The sequence below is a fragment of the Sturnira hondurensis genome, unplaced genomic scaffold (genome assembly GCF_014824575.4).
Source record: "Sturnira hondurensis isolate 20B ecotype Veracruz unplaced genomic scaffold, ASM1482457v3 Scaffold0022258, whole genome shotgun sequence".
Taxonomy (NCBI): domain Eukaryota; kingdom Metazoa; phylum Chordata; class Mammalia; order Chiroptera; family Phyllostomidae; genus Sturnira; species Sturnira hondurensis.
The window spans coordinates 1,060,102-1,078,452 of record NW_028094889.1 but is presented as its reverse complement, the minus strand read 5'-3'; the positions used below and the strand labels follow the sequence as shown (position 1 = coordinate 1,078,452).

The 18,351-nt window shown below is 38.7% G+C and overlaps 1 pseudogene; it reads left to right on the top strand.

Annotated features, from left to right (window-relative positions):
- Positions 1-1,011, top strand: part of LOC118979334 (protein SET-like) — a 65,899-nt pseudogene extending 64,888 nt beyond the window's left edge.
- The last annotated feature ends 17,340 nt before the right edge of the window (positions 1,012-18,351 follow it).

Below are 18,351 nucleotides of genomic sequence, written 5' to 3'. Positions count from 1 at the left end.
ATTAAAACCAATATTAGATTTTGCAGAACTTCTACCAGCAGTGCAACTTCCCCTTGGTCAGATTCTCCAACTTATCTTGCAGTTTGGCTCCAAAATGCCTGGCTTCACTCCCACCCCTAACAAAGAAACTGAGACCTCCTCCTGCCACCAAGCCAGAGAAGAAATCAACTGCTCTGGATTTGCCAAAGGAAGAAAAAGAACAGCTAGATGCAATTGAACATATTGATGAAGTACAAAATAAAATAGACAGACTTAATGAAGAAGCTCCAGAGGAGACTTTGAAAGTAGAACAGAAATATAACAAACTCTGCCAACCATTTTTTTAGAACAGGTCAGAATTGATTACCAAAATCCCAAATTTGGGGGTAACAACATTTGTCAACCATCCACAAGTGTCTGCACTGCTTGGGAAAGAGGATGAAAAGGTGCTGCATTATTTGACGAGAGTTGAAGTAACAGAATTTGAAGATATTAAATCAGGTTACGGAATAGATTTTTATTTTCATGAAAATTCTTACTTTGAAAATAAAGTTCTCTCCAAAGAATTTCATTTGAATGAGAGTAGCAATTCATCTTTAAAGTCCTCTGAAATCAAATGAAAATCTGGAAAGGACTTGACATAACGTTTAAGTCAAATGCAAAATAAAGCCAGCAGGAAGAAGCAGCATGAGGAACTGGAAGCTTTTTTACTTGGTTTACTGACCATTCTGATGCAGGTGCAGATGAGTTACTAGAAGTCATCAAAGATGATATTTGGCCAAATCCATTGCAGTACTGCTTGGTCCCAGATATGGATGACAAACAAGGGGAAGGAGAAGATTATGATGATGAAGAGGAGGAAGGCTTGGAAGATATTGATGAAGCAGGGGATAAGGATGAGGTGAAAAATGTGAAGATGATGATGAGGGGGAAGAAGGGAAGGAAGATGGAGAAGATGACTAATGGAACACTGATGAACTCCAACCTTTTTCAATTTTCTCCAGTCCCTGGAAACAAGTTTCACTCTTTTTCCCCCTCTTGTGCTCAGTCTTCTGTTTTTGAGATCTATTTTTCTCTCCTTTACACCATGGTTCTCACCTTACTTGGGGTGGGGAGGATGTACCTTTAGCAGAATACAGTGGGAAAAGAGTCTCTGCCCCTTTCTGTTTCAAATTCATTTTTATCCTTTCCTATCTTGACAAAAAAAAAAAAACCTTATGGAATCAACACCACTGTGCTCAGTGGGAAAAAAGAAAAATGCTTTTCTTTCCTTAGCTCTGCTGGAACCTGGATGCTTGGCCCCTGTATAGTAGTGCATAGTATTCTAGCTTTTTTCCTCCTTTCTCTGTATATTGGGCTCAGAGATTACACTGTATCTCCATGTGAATATGGACAGTTAGCATTTACCAACATATATCTGTCTGCTTTCTCTTGTTTAAAAAAAGAAAAAAACATTTAAAACAGGGGGTTATAGAAGGCCAGCAAACGGTGGGTTTAAGATGTTTGGGTGAGTTAAGCAGGCATTTTGAAAGCATGATTTCTCCTTTGGCATGTTTAATCGTCATGTTAACAGCCATCCTTGCAATTTAAGATGCCACTTTTAAAATAAAATTCTCTCCTAATGATAACTTGACCTCTGTCACTCAATGGGAGAATCAGCAGAATCTTACAGTTTTCATCATTTATTTCTCTGCTTAATTGCATTGTTCAACTGGTTTTCCTTATTCTCTCTTTATTGTATTTTAATTTTCCTTTTTTCACTTCACCTGTGTTTCAGTATCACACAAATCTTGATCAGGTACTTTGTATTCTGGTTATCTAAATCATATATTCCTTGTCATATTATTATCGTGCCAGTACTATTGTAAATAATTATTGTTTCATACAATTGTACATACTACACAGCAACCCTACATGATCTTAGCCCACTTCACTTCAATCCTGAGTGTTATTACTGTTATGGTTAACTCTATTCTCTCGCACACTATGCCTACTTTCTATCCTTTACTCTCACTATATCTCATCATCTAACCCTTCACAAGTGCTCTGTTTTCTGAATTCAGCTCACAATTCTCCTCCCCTCCAACAAGAGTCTTACCTCTCTTTCACCTTTTATAAAAAGTGGCTAGTTGGGTGAAATATCACAGTTAATGCTACACTTATCCAAAGAATCTCCGATCTCTTCTCTACTTGCTGGCACTTTAAATTGCATAAAATACTCTCCTGTGCCTTAATCCATTTTGCCTACTCCCTGCCACTGATCACATACAAGAATAGGTGGAAGCTGGGAACATCAATATATCTGCTGGAGGAGAAAAACCACCAACAAAGGAACCACAAAAAGGTAAAACCTAAGTACAACAAGAGAGCCCACACTAAGAGAAGAAAGGGCAAACTAGAGCATCCAGACAAGAAGATCAAAGACCACACCACTGAACCTCATAGAATTTCTACCACAGAAGTTCACACTACAAACACAGCTAGCAAAGCAAAACATCAAGAAGGACAGAAACAAACAAAGAGTCACATAAAATAGGGAGACAAAAAAAGAACACGCAATCAAAAGGAATAGAAAACTCTCCACTAAAAGAGCTAAATGAAATGGGATGGGGGTAAAAAAAGAAAACTGTACTTGAACAATTAAAATTAAAAAAAAATAAAACTTGAATAAATAAAAAATTAAAAAATGGACATAACCAAACTATCAGATATCAAATTCAAAATAATGGTCATAGAGATGCTCAAGAAACTCACAGACAAGTACAGGGAACTGAGGGAGAACTACATCAGCATGAAAAAGAAAATAGAAACTATAAACAAAATCCAGAAAGAAATGAACAATAAAATCTCAGATAAAAACACATTAGAAAGAATATCAAAAAAGAAATTATGAGTAGGCTTGATGAAGCAGAGGATTGAACAGTGAGGTGGAGGACAAGGTAGAAAAAATACCCAGATAGAGCAAGAAAAGGAAAAGAGACTCAGAAAGAATGAACAGGTGGTAAAGGAGCTATAAGACAACATGAAATGCAACAATATCCATGTAATAGGGACACCAGGAGGAGAAGAAGAGCAAGGGACAGAAAACCTGTTTTAAAAAGTAATGACAGAAAACTTTCCTAATTTGATGAGAGAAAAAGTCACACAAGTCCAGGAAACACAGACAGTCCCAATCAGGAGAAACCCAAAGAGGCCCACTTCAAGACACATCATAGTTAAAATGGCAAAATTCCGAGACAAAGAGAGAATTTTAAAGGCAGCAAGGGAGAAACAGAAAGTAACATACAAGGGAGCCCCAATAAGGCTAGCATGTGACTTCTCAGTGGAAATGCTCCAAGCCAGAAGATAATGGCAAAAATATTCCAAATAATGAATCCCAGACACCTGCAACCAAGATTACTCTACCCAGCAAGGCTCTCAATTAAGGTGGAAAGCCAAATAAGGAACTTTCCAAGACAAAAGAAGTCTAAAAGAATACACCTCCACCAAACCAGCTCTGCAAGAGATGCTAAAGGGACTGCTCTAAAAAAAAGGAAGGAAAAGAGAGAGACAGAGAGGAACACAGGTACAAAAATGGCAATGAATAAGTACCTACCAATAATAACCTTAAACATAAATGGATTAAATGCTTCAATCAAAAGGCATAGAATAGCTGAATGGATAAGAAGGCATGACCCATACATATGCTGCCTACAAGATACCCACTTCAGCACAAAAGATCATCACAGACTGAACATGAAGAGCTGGAACCAAATAGTCCAAGCAAACAGACAGGAATAAAAATCCAGAGAAGCAATATTCATATAAGACAAACTAGACTTCAAAAAGGGGCTATTAAAAAAGGCACAGAAGGTCACTTCATAATACACAAAGGAAGAATGCATCAAGAAGACATAAACATTGTATATATACATGCGCCCAACATAGGAGCACCCAAATACATAAAGAAAATCTTGGAGGACTTCAAGAAAGATACTGACAGCAACACAATTATCGTAGGGGATTTCAACACCCTACTATCAAAAACGGGTAGATCTTCTGATGCAGACTCCAGCCAATGGTGTCCACAGTGTTGTGGATGCAATGAACATGTTCACACAGCCTACTGAAGTCCTGTGGAGAAAAAGGGACAGCATGGCCACTTTCTGAGAGAGAGAGCACCTCGACCCTTGCCTGGACAGGCTTTTATTGCTTTCAAATAGCATATATCAAAGAAGGTTTTCATTCATCATGCTCAGTATTGCTTTAGGTGATTCCTTTTTACAGATTAACAAAGAAAAAATGTTGTAAATGTAAGGGAATGATAATTGTGAATGGTCTGGTTACATCTGTCCTTGGGAGAATTAGCACAGACTTTTGGAATTTACTTTAAAGATGTACAGTAAACATTTTCAGCTTCAACTCAGGGTGATGGAATTTTAGCAAAAGCAAGCATCAAAGCAGTTTAGGTATAATGCAGGCCTGGTTTCTCATGGGAAAGTTGCTCTGTGGGATTGGCTCCTGTGTGCCAACTCACGCCCGCTGGTTTTCCAATAGGGCTGGGCTACATTTGCCACTGCCAGGTGGATTGGTACCCTATAATTTCCACACAAAATATAAACAAAGATATTGTGGCATTGAACAATGCCCTAGATCAAGTGAACTTAACTGATATATAAAGAGTCTTTCATCCCAAAGAAGGAAAATGCACATTCTTTTCAAATGCACATGAAAAATTTTCAAAGATAGATCACAGAATAGGACACAAAACAAGCCTTAAAGAATTCAAGAAAACTGAATACAAATCAAGCATTTTCTCTGACCACGAGGGACTGAAACTAGAAGCCAACTTCAAGGAAAAAACTCAACAACTCAAATTTATGGAGATTGAATAGCATGCTATTAAACAATGAACAGGTCAAGAATGAGATCAAGGACAAAGTCAAGAGTTTCTGGAAACAAATGAAAATGAACTCACAACAACCCAAAATTTATGGGACAAAGTGAAGGCAGGCCTGACAGGGAAGTTCACAGTGATACATGCCTAGCTAAAAAAATAGAAACATTTCAAATAAACAACCTAATCCTACACCTACAAGAACTTGAAGAAGAACAACAAAGACAGCCCAGAGAAAGTAGAAGGAGGGAAATAACCAGGATCAGAGCAGAATTAAAGGACATAGATACTAAAAGCACAATTCTAAAGATCGACAAATTCAGCAGCTAGATCTTTGAAAAGATAAACAAAATCTACAAGCCTTTACAAAGACTCATCAAGAAAAAAAGAGAGAGGACTCAACAAAAAAATTATTGCTTAATGTGAACTTTGTACACTATCTTTAGTGGGCTACAGGGTATTAAAAACCAAGTAATCCTCAGCCTTCAGCTTAAAGAGGCTTACATTCAGACAAATATAATAATGTAACATCAAATGTATACAAATCACAATATGAGAAGTATGTAATGAGAAAAATGCTGTGTGAGAGACATAAATTGGTAGAGGAGTAAGTGGAAGCTACACTGACGTCCTCCCAGGACCAATCTGAAATTACAACTAAATTGTAGAGAAATCATCCTGAATAACCAAATGGACACTAGCTGAAGAGAAGCCTTATAACCATGGACAGACAAAAGAAACCACTTCATCACAAGACTGGAAGGGAGTGCAAAGGAGATGACAGAGGGTTGACTAGGCTCACACAAGTGGTAGCTGAAGTGCTGGAGAGATGTTTCAGCAGCAGAAGGGATCCACCTGAGAAGTGTGGGGTCTAAACCCCAAACTGGACTTCTCAACCTAAGGGACCAGAGCCAGAAAGGAACCAAGATAACATCCACCTGTGAAAAGCAGCAGGGTTTTTGTTTGCAGAGAGATTTGGCTAGAGATGTAGAGAGCTTCTTAAAGGGTCAAAGCACAAAATTTTCTTTAGCCATTTAACTTGGGCGATAGCAACCATACAACAGAGTGGACTAGAGATGCTTGCAGAAGTCTGGGGTTGGTGGCTCTGTAGAGAGAACTGAAGAAGCAGCTACAAGGATCCCTGTGCTGAGTCATTCCCCATCCTGGAGGAGCAATTGCTCTCAGGCAGAACTCTCCTCTCTGAATGGCATTAGCCTAAGTGAAAGCAATACTAACCCCAACAGGAATTACTCTGCCCTACCAAGTAGAGCATAAGCTAGGGTGAAGGTCAAAACACGATTAGACTAAGCCATGGCTGGTGTAGCTCAGTGGGTTGAGCGCAGGCCTCTGAACCAGACGATCATGGTTTGATTCCCAGTCAGGGCACATGCCTGGGATGCAGGCCAGTTGCCCGGCAGAGTACACACCAGAGGCAACTATACATTGATATTTCTCTCCCTCTCTCCTTCCCTTCCTCTCTAAAGATAAACAAATTTAAAAATCTTTTTAAAAACATGATTAGATTAATATCTGATTGCTTTGCTGCCTGATAATTTTAGCAGCTAAGGCAGAAAATACAACGAAGCAGCCCAAATGGGAGGACAAAGAAACAGGCCCCAAATGAAAGAACAAGTGAATTTTCCAGAAGAACTATATGAAATAGGGGCAAGCAATTATCATATAGAAAGTTTAGAGTAATGATTATAAGGACATTCAACAACATAAAAAAAGGTATAGAAAACGTAAAAAAGCACCAGTCAGAAATAAAGAATGCAATATATGAGATAAATAATACACTGGAAGGAATAAACCATAGGTTAGGTGAAACAGATAATAGAATCGGTGTTTTGGAAGACAAGGTAGAAAAAAACACCCAGGTAGAGCAGCAAAATGAAAAAGGAATTTTAAAAAACTATGTGTACATTTTCACAATGGAATATTATGCAACAGAAAGAAAAAGAGGTGCTTTTACCCTTTGTGACACCATGGATAGAACTGGAGAGCATTATGCTAACTGAAATAAGCCAGACAGTGAAAGACAAATACCATATGATCTCACCTATAAGTGGATCCTAATCAACAAAACAAACAAGCAAGCAAAATATAATCAGAGACATAAAATAAAGAACAAACTGATAGTAACCAGAGAGCATGGAGGAGAGGGATAATGGGAGGAAATAGAGGAAGGGCCAACAAGGAACATGTATAAAGGACATACAAACAAGCCAAATGTGGTAGGATGGAGGGTGGGAGGTGGAGATGGGTGGTGCCAGGTGGTGTGTTGGGGGGTGGAAATGGAAACAATTATACTTGAACAATAAAAAAAATTGAAGGGAGTTTAAGAAACATTTTGGGCAACGTGAAGGGTAACAACATTTGCATTATAGAAATACTGGAAGGAGAAGAGAGTGAGCAAAGGATCAAGAATTTACCTGGAGAAAAAAGGATGGAAAACTTTTCTAATCTGGTGAAGAAAAAAAGTCACATAAGTCCAGGAAGCTTAGAGAGTCCCACACAAGTTGGACCCAAAGAAGCCTACACCAAGACCCATTATAAATAAAATGACAAGGCTTAAGACAAAGAGAGACTCTTGAAAGCTGCAAGAGAAAAGCAGGCAGTTACCTACAAGGGAGCTCCAATTAGACTGGCATCTGATTGCTCAACAGAAAAGTTTCAGGCCAGAAAGGAGTGGCATAAACATATAAGGTAATGAAAAGCAAGGACCTACAACCAAGACTATCTTACCTAGCAAGGCTACTGTTTGAAATTGAAGGAGAAACAATGAGCTTCTCAGACAAGAATAAGCTAAAGGAATCTGTTAATATAAAACTGGTCCTGCAACAAATGTTAAAGGGCTTGCTTTAAGGAGGAAGGAAAGAAGGAAGGAGAAAGAAAAGAAAGAAAGACAAAACAATGAAAAACAGTCTAACAATAACATGGTACTACATATATGTCTATCAATAATCACCTAAATGTAAGTGGCTTAAATGCTCCAATGAAAAGACAGGGTAGCTGAATGGATAAGAAATCAAGACTCATATATATGCTGCCTCCAAAAGATCCATCTCAGATTGAAAGACACACAGACTAAAAGTAAAGAGTTTGAAAAAGATATTTTATACAAATGAAAAAGAAAAAAAAATTGGGGTAACAGTATTATATTTGACAAAATAGACTTTAAAACAAGGCTATAGTAAGAGACAAGGAAGGTAACTACATAACGGTAAAGGAAACAATCCAACAAGGGGATATAACGCTAGTAAATATTTACACACCTGTCATAGGAGCATTGAAATATGTAAAGCTAATCTTTATAGACACAAAGGGAGACATTGACAGAAATACAGTCATAATCAAGGATTTTAACACTCATTGACTTCAATGGATAGACCTTCCAGGCAAAAAAAAAAATCAACAAGGAGAGAGCAGCCTTAAATGTACACTAGATCAAATGGCTTGAATTGATTTCTTCAGATCATTTCAACCCATAGCAGCAGAATATACGTACTTTTCAAGGGCTCATTGAACATTTTATAGGATAGACCATATGTTAGGACACAAAACACATCTCAATAAATTTAAGAAGATTGAAATCATATCAAACATCTTCTTAGACCACAATGCTATGAAACAAAATCAATCACAGGAACACTGAAAAACACACAAAGACATGGAAGCTAAATAACATGTTAATAAACAATGAATGGGTCAACAACAAGATAAAGGAGGAAATCAAAAGATACCTTGAAACAAGGAAAATGACACAACAATCCAAAGCTTGTGGGACACTGAGAAAGTGATCTTGAGGGGGAAACTCATAGCATTAGAGGCCTATCTCAAAAAAAGAAAAGAAAAAAGAAACAAAAAGCTCAACTAAACAATCTAACTTCATATTTAAAGGAACTTGAACAAAAAACAAAGCACAAAGTGAAAAGGAAGGAAATGATAAAGATCAGAGCAGAAATAAATGAAATATAATCTAAAAAAATGATACAAAAGATCAATGAATCCAAGAGCTGGTTCTTTGAAAAGATAAACAAACTTGACAAACCTTTAACCAGACTCATCAAGAAAAGAAGAGAACGGACCCAAACAAATAAAATCACAAGTAAAAGAGGAGAAATAGCAACTGACACCAAAGAAGTACAAAGGATCGTAAGAAAATATTATGGACAACTTTATGCCAAGAAATTGGACAGCCTGGATGGAATGAATAAATTCTTAGGAACATACAGTCTTCCAAAAAAATCAGGAAGAATATAGGAATCTGAATAGACAGATTACAACTAGTAAAATTGAAACAGTAGTCAAAAAACTCCCAAGAAACAAATGCCCTGGACCAGATGGCTTCATAGGTGAATTTTACCAAACATTCCAAGAAGAATTAATAGCTCTCCTTCTCAAACTATTTCAGAAAATTTAAGAGAAGGAAGGCTCCCATTCTCATTTACAAGGCCAGCATCATCCTAATTCCAAAATCAGATAAACACACTACAAAGAAAGAAAATCATAGGCCAATATCCCTCATGAACATTGATGCTAAAATCTTCAACAAATCATTAGCAAATCAAATACAACAATGCATCACCATGATGAAGTGGGATTTATTCTTGGAATGCAAGGTTGGTACAACATTTACAAATCAATAAATGTGACTCACCACATAAACAAAATGATCATATCAATAGATGCAGAAAATGCTTTTCATAAAATTCAGCACCCATTTATGACAAAAAAAAACAAAAACAAAAACAAACAACAACCTCCCAGCAAGTGGGAATAGAGGGAACATTCCTAAAAATAATAGTGGCCATATATGACAAACCCACTCCCAACATCATACTCAATGGGCAAAAACTGCATGCATTCCCCGTAAAATCAAGAACAAGACTGGGATGTCCACTGTCCCCTCTCTTATTCAATATAGTATTAGAAATCCTGACCACAGCAACCAGACAAGAAAAACAAATTAAAGGCATCCAAATTGGAAAGAAAGAAGTAAAATTTCCTTTATTTTCAGGTGACATGATACTGTATGAAGAGAACCCCAAGAAACTACTAGAACTGATAAATGAATTTAGCAATATAGCAGGATACAAAATTAATATGCAGAAATCAGTTGCATGTTTACATGCCAGTAATGAACTAACAGAAAGGAAACTTAAGAAAATAATCCCATTCATAATTGCTCCAAAAAGAATATAAAACCTAGGAATAAGCCTAACCAAGGATGCAAAAGACCTGTACATGGAAAATTATAAGACACCGAAGAAAGAAATTGAAAAAGATACAAATAAGCAGGCAGCACATACTGTGTTCTTGAATAGAAAAAATTAGCATTATTAAAATGTCCATACCACCCAAAGCAATCTTTAGATACAATGCAAGTTCTATCAAAATTCTGATACATATTTCATGGAACTAAAACAAATATCTTAAAAATCTATATGCAACTGCATAGCAGTAGTGGTCCTGAGAAAGAAGAACAAAGATAGGAACAAAAGAAGAACAAAATCACACCACCTAATTATTAAACTATACTACAAGGCCAGAGTAATCAAGACAGTCTGGTACTACATGAAAAGAGACACATAGATCAATAGAACAAAATAGCCCAGAAATAAATTCACACCTTTATACTCAATTAATATTCAACAGAGGAAGCAAGCACATACGGTGGGCTAAAGATAGTTTATTCAATATATGGTGTTGGGAAAATTAGACAGATACATGCATAAAAGTGAAGCTAGACAGCTTCCTTACATCACACACAAAAATAAATAGAAATGGATCAAAGAGTTAAATCCAAAACCATGAAAATCCAAGAAGAAAACAGGCAGCAAAACCTCAGACATTGCTCATAGCAATTTTTTACTGGATATATCTTCCCAGGCAAGGGAAATAAAAGAAAAAATAAACAGAGGAGAAGATGACAGCTGAGTAGGACAAAGGATTTCGCTTCCCCACCATGCGCTGGAGAAAGAAAAACCGGGCTGATTTGTGCAGGAGTGCAGCAGATAGCCAGCAGGGACCCAGCATATAGGAAGGTAGGACTCCAGAAATTGGAGCAGACTCTGAATGACCAGACAGTGAGGAGAGGAGACGATTGCAGGTCAACAAGGTCTTGGGGAAAAGCGAAGAGGCTGCAGGCCCTCCACCGGGCCTCACCAGAGCCCGGGTGGTCCCCCTTGGTCTCTGGGAGCCCAGGGCTGGCAGCAAGGACCCTGGGAGAGAGCCAGTCATCAGCTCCCTCCCTACCCAGCTGGGCACAGATTGAAAAATGCTAGGAGAGGTCTGTTTGCTTGGAGAGTCAGAGAGAGGAGTGGGCATTAGGAAGCAAACCAGAAAGCTCTGATCACTCGTGGAATCAGTCTGTGGTGACCGGCTTGGGTCTGCTGGCTCTGCAGCAGCGGACTTGGGGAGCCCAGGGCTGGCAGCAATGTCTTTGGGAGAGAGCCAGTCATCAGCTCCCTCCCTACTCAGCCGGACACAGAGTGAAAAACACCAGGAGAGATCGGTTTGCTTGGAGTGTCAGAGAGAGGAGTGGGCATTAGGAAGCACACCAGAGAGCTCTGATCACCCATGGAATCAGTCAGTGGTTGCCAGGGGAGAATTGAGAGTCGACGGAGCATTCCACCATAGCACTGGGAAAGGTTTGCGCCCAAGCCTGTGAGACCAGGAAAGCCTAGCCGGGAGCCCATGCCCACACCTTAGGCCAGGACTGTAAATTCTGGGGAAAATCTGCTTTCAGTGGGTTGCTGGGGAGAGGCACCAGTCTAGATCTTGGGAGGGCACTGGTGAGACCGGCTGAATTCACCAAGAAGGGAGGAAGGCCACCAAATTGCCTCTCAGACTGCTGCAGTTAGTGTGACCAGAAGAAAAGGTTTGACCAGCTGGAAACCCACAAAAGGTGGGGTTTTTTGTTTGTTTTTAATAATGTTTTATTCTTTAACTTTATTATTGTTTTATCTTTCAATACTTTTACCCTCTCTCTTCTTCTTTCTTGTTTTATTCCTTCTTCCTTTCTTTCCAAACCTACCACTCTTTTTCTCCCATCTGCTGCCCCCCACCAAATGAGACAAAAGACTTGGAACAGCGAAAAGACCAGAGTTAGACTCAAAGAAGGGGCATCCCAGCAGTAGAGACAGAGAGGCAAAATTTACTTTGCTATAACAGAAAAACAAGTTACTGCATATTTATATTTTATTTCATTATATTGTCATTATTTTTACGTCTTTTATTTTAATACTATCTCTATATTTCTCCTGTTTCTGTTTAGTCTTCTTTACCTTAGCTGGATATATTGTATCACTTGACAGGTTTCCCCTGTTCCCTTATTCAGAGTGTACTGCTCATTTACTGTCCTTTACTTCCCCTTGCCCAGTTAGCACACTATTGAAGGTCCAATACTCCCTAACCTTGGTATCTCATAGATTCTGTCATATGATTGTTGCTCTAATATTATTGTAAATAATACCTGTTATATATTATTGTAAATACTACACAACACCCTCCTCCCCCAGATCTTAGCCCAGTTCATTGTTGCCTGAACTATAATACTGTAGTGCTTAACTTGTTTCTCTCTCACACTACACCTATTTACCATCCTTTATTCTCACTTTACCTCACAATCTGACCTCCCTCAACCTCACTGCTTTCTAGATCCAACTCACAAACCTTCTCTCTCCAACAAGAGCCTTCTCTTCTTTCCATCCTTTCTAAAAAGTGGGTAGTTGGGTTGAAGATTATGGTTATTGCTGTACATGGCCAGGGGATCTCCTATCTTTTCTCTACCCGCTGCTACTGTAAATATCATAGATACTCTCCTACTGTCATAAACCATTTTGCCTCCCCTCCAACTGATCACCCACATACAAAAAAAGAGTAGGTGGAAGTGGTGAACACCAGGATACCCAAAGAAAGAGAAAACCCAACAACCAAGAAACCACCAAAAGATAACAACAGAAGAAGGTGAAGGAGGGAATGGAAACCACACAAACCTCAACCAAGGACCTATCTGGAAATACAACTAAACAGTGGAGAAACTGCCCAGGGCAAACAACTGAACAAGAGCAAAAGACAATCCTCAAAACCCTGTACACTCAGAAGAACGAGCTTCAACACAACCTGCCCTCACCAGCACAACAAATTAAAACAGGTAGTGGACAGAGGGACCATCAGTTCTTCAGCTGGTGGGAAGGACCCCCCCAAAAATCCCTCCAGAAACAACAAAAACCCAAAGACAAACTCAGAGCCAACATAAAGGACAGCCCAAGACCAGCAAGCTGGTGGAATCAAGAAGACTACACCACTGAATCTCACAGGTATTATACCACAGAAGTTCACACCATAAATCCAGAAAGCCAGAACAAATCAGTTTGAGAAGCTGAAGCTAACAAGAAGAGCTTCACAAACCATGAGATGACAAAGAAACAACCCCCCAGTGAAAGGAAAGGAGGAAGCCTCAGAAAGAATGCTAGATGAAATAGAGGCAAGTCAGCAATCAGATATTGAATTCAAAGCACTGGTTGTCAGGAAGTTCAAGGAGCTCACAATGAGCTACCAGAAACTACAGGGGAGCTACAATGAACTCACAGCAAACTATATCAACAAGAAAGAGGAGATAGAAACTATCAGCATGGGTCAAGAGGAAATGAAGAATACAATTTTGGAGCTGAAGGACGCAGTGGAAGGAATCAAAAGCAGGATCCATGGAGCAAAAGATGGGATGATTGAGTTGGAGGACAAAGTAGAAGAAAACTCCCAGAAAGAGCAAGAAAAGAAAAAAAGGCTCAGAGAGAATGAAGAAGGATTAAGAGAAATGCAAGACAATATGAAACGTAACAATATCCAAATAATAGGGATAGCAGAAGGAGAAGAAGAAGAGCAAGGGATAGAAAATCTATTTTAAAAAGTAATGATGGAAAATTTCCCTAATTTGATGAGAGAAAAAGTCACACAAATCCAGAAATCACACAGAGTCCCAATCAAGAGGAACACAAAGAGGCCTACTTCAAGACACATCGTCATTAAAATGGCAAAATATCAAGACAAGAAGACAATCTTAAAGGCAGCAAAGGAAAAAAAGGAAGTAACATACAAGCACGCCCCAATAAGTTTAGCTGCTGATTTCTCAATGGAAACACTCCAAGCAAGAAGAGAATGGCAAGAAATATTCCAAGTAATGAGAATCAGAGGCCTTCAACCAAGGGTACTTTATTCAGCAAGGCTCTCAATCAAGATAGAAGGCCAAATAAAGAGCTTCCAAGACAAAAGAAGTCTAAAAGAATATGCCTCCACCAAACCAGCTCTGCAAGAAATACTAAAAGGGCTGCTTTAAGGAAGGGAAGGAAAAGAGAGAGACAGAGAGGAACACAGGTACAAAAATGGCAATGAATAAGTATCTATCAATAATAGTCTTAAATGTAAATGGATTATATCCTCCAATCAAAATACAGCTGAATGGATTAGAAAGCATGACCCACTCATTTGCTGCCTACAAGAGGCTCACCTCAGGACAGGTGCCAGCAGGGAGAAACAGAACTTAAGCTTTTTCATACCTGGGACAGATGTCATCACATGCCAAATAAGCCAATTAGAAAATTCAGCTAGAAATATCAAATGAACTGCTAAAGGCTAAGTGGAAAGGCAGAATGACTTTGGGAACCTGGGGCCTGCAGGAGCAGGTAAAGCAGGGTTAGCAGTAATCCAACCTTATTGCCAGCAGTCCACATATTTAAGAAATGGTAGAAGAAGCTTTGTGGTCAGAAGGAATATATTAAAAGTCAGACACTAATATCTATACAAATAAATGAACAGGTCAGAATGGAAAATGTGAGTTAAAATAAACCATTTTTTAATTTTAATTGATCTAAAAAGAACTTTAATGTTCAAATAATTGTAACAATGTATTCAGTACTGATGATCTGCATAAACATAAAGTGTATGGCAATAACAGCACGAAGGATAGTGACCAGGGATTGAGAATATACTATTATGTAAATTCCTCTACAGCATGTGAGTTATGTACCATTATTTGAGGACTGACTTGGATTATTTTCAAATGTATATTATAAACCCTAAGATTATGACTAAATAAAATATTGAAGTATAAGCACTTGAATGAGAATGATAAAATGGAATAATAATTTTTAAAAGGCTCAAATAAACACAAAGAAGGCATTTTAAGAAAGAAATAAACAGAGGTAAATGGAAGAAATTGAAAACAGCAAGATCATAAATAGTAATTTTAATCCAGAATTATAAATACTCATTTGAAATGTGACTAAACAAACCAATTTTAAGAAACAGATTGTCATAGACCCAGCCATATGTACCTTATGAGAATCCTAATTTAAACACAGACATATAGACTGGTTAGAAGTATGAAAAAATATACATCATGAAAACAGTAACTTAAAAAAAGCTGGGGTAGCTATACTGATTTCAGACAAAGTAGAATTCGGACAAGGAATATTATCAGTGATAAGCGATAAATTAACTAATGATAAGAATATAAACTTTTCAAGAAAAATAATCCAGACAGGTGACAATACAAAATGAGTATAACCTAACAACTGAGCTTCGATATAAGAGAGAAAACCTGATATGTTCAAAAGAAGAAATAGATGATTATACAATTATAGTTGGAGAAATCAAGACTTATTTTTCAATAAATGATTAAACAAATGGACAGAAAATCAATACAAGTACAGACAACTGAACAATCAACCAACCTGATTTAATCGACATGTAGAAAACACTTAACCCAGTAACAACACAATGCTCATTTGCTACAATAGCACTATTCAGCAACATGGGCAATACTCTGGGCCATAAATAAACTGCTGAAAGAGCATAGAAATCATAGATACTGTGTTTTCACATTATAGCAGAATTAAATTAAAAATCAATAACAGGCCCTGGCTGGTGTGGCTCAGTGGATTGAGTGTTGGTTTACAAACCAAAGGGTCTCCGATTTGATCCCCAAGCAGGGCACATGCCAGAGTTGTGGGCCAAGCCCCCAGTAGGAGGTGTGTGAGAGACAACTACACACTAATATTTCTCCCTGTCTCTTTCTGCTCCTTCTCTTCTCTCTAAAAATAAATAAGTAAAATCTTTAAAAAAATAATAACAGAAACAAAATAAGTAGAAACATCAAATATTTGGAAATTAAATTATACATCAGAGTAAGAAATTGTTAACCAAATTCAAAAGCAGTTTGAACTGAACAAAAATTAAAACACAATGTATCAAAATATGGGAAGTACGGCTCAGAGGAAATTTATAGTATTAAATACAGAAAGAAAACTGACCTAACCTAAGCTCTTGTTGTATGAAATTGAAAGGAATAAACCCAAAGCAAGCAATAGAATGAAATAATAATGGAGAGAATGGAAATCAATGAAATTAAAAACAGAAAAAAATAGAGAAAACCTATGAAATCAAAATCAGAATTTTTAAAAAATATTTAATAAAATTGGCAAGCCTCCAGTGAGTTCAACCAGTGAAAGAAAAAAGATGGCATAATTGTATCAGGGATGGAAAAGGACAATTTTAGGACTTCCGCCAAGATGGAGGCATAGGTGGAAACACTGTGCCTTCTCTCACAACCAAGTTTGAATACAACAAAGTTTTGGAGAACAAAGACACAGTCAAAGAACAGAAAATGGAATTATACGGAAGTCCGACAACAATGAACCATTCAACCGGGATGGTAAGAGGGGCCGAGCCAGCAGCGGAGCAGGGTCTGGCAGGACAGATCCCCCAACCTAGGCACACAGGCAGCTCAGAACCAGTTGGGGTGTGGGGCAGACTGACCATGGTCGCACATTCGTGCACAGTGAGACAGACCACGCAGGCCCCAGGGGGTGAACCCAGTGGTGGAGGGCTGACGGCAGTGGCACACTCAAGTGCAGTGGGACGAAACATGAGGGCACCAGTGAGGGTGGCAGCTGCAGCACTTCTGGGGGCCTCGGCGGGAGGTGGCAGACTGGACGCCATTACTCCTCATTGACCCCACCCCCACATACAGTGTCACAACCCAGCGATTGAGTTGCCCTGCTCTGGTGAACATCTAGGGCTCCGATCCTGCTACGTAACAGGCACGAACAGCCCAAAAGATGGCTCAAGAAGACCTCAAAGTCCCAGAGCCGATAACTCTAAGTGACCAAGAGATTGCCAGCCTCTCAGAAGCACAGTTCAAGACACTGTTTATCAGGATGCTCACAGAACTGGTTGATTATAGTCACAAATTAGAGGAACATATGAAGGCTAAACTAATTGAAATGAAGGGAAATGCACAGGAAACCAATAGTGATGGAAAGGAAACTGGGACTCAAATCAATGGAATGGACCAGAAGGAAGAACAAAACATCCAACCAGAAAGGAATGAAGAAATGAGAATTCAAAACAATGAGGAGAGGCTTAGGAACCTCCAGGACATCTTTAAACATCCCAACATCCGAATTATAGGGGTACCAGAAGGGGAAAAGAAACAGCCACGAGTGGAAAACTTATTTGAACAAATAATAAAGGAGAACTTTCCCAATCTGGCAAAGGAAATACACTTCCAGAAAGTCTAGGAAGCTCAGAGAGTCCCAAAGAAGTTGGACCCAAGAAGGAACACACCAAGGCACATCATAATTACATTAGCCAAGATGAAAATGAAGGAGAGAATCCTAGAAGCAGCAAGAGATAAGGGGACAGTCACCTACAAAGGAGTACCCATCAGACTGTCAGCGGATTCCTCAAAAGAGACCTTATAGGCAAGAAGGGGCTGGAAAGAAGTATTCCAAGTCATGAAATCCAAAGAATGAAAAAAGACATGGTGAACGTACACAATAAAATACTACTCACTCATAAATAAATAAGAAAATCTTACCATTTGCGACACATGATTGGAAATCGTAACAGTATAATATTGCTAAAAGCTTATATACATATGACAATGGCAGGGCTCCTCACAACTGACCAAAGTGGGACAGGAAGGGCTCAAAGGGGCAGCAGTCCTCAGAAAGACTTAATTTAATAGGGGAACTAAACTGCCCTGAAGGAACTTTAAGAGTGCATAGCACCCAGGCCAGCAAAGAGGGAGGAGACGGGATGCAAGATGCTCCTAATCAGGGCTCCTCAAAGGTGAAACAACATGGTGGATTAAAGACGCAGGCCCAATGCAGATGCACACTGTGGGCCAGGCAGCACACAGAGGACATGTACTGGAAGCTGGGAAACTGAATTTTGCAGCCCAGACCTTGTCCCCATCCTTGCAAAGCCATAGGAAAAGATAAAAGCTAAGCCCAGCCCTTCTATGCCTATAATATCAAGGAAGACTAGCAGAACTAGCTTGGTTGGTTTAAAGTCAGCAGAAGGCTTTTTTTTAACTTTTCCCAAGTATGAGACAATAAGGCCTGGAGCTGTGAAAGAACCACAGACAGTCAGTGTGGAGGAGCCTGAATATTCTACTTTGTAAATACTTTTATGTGTATATACTGTAA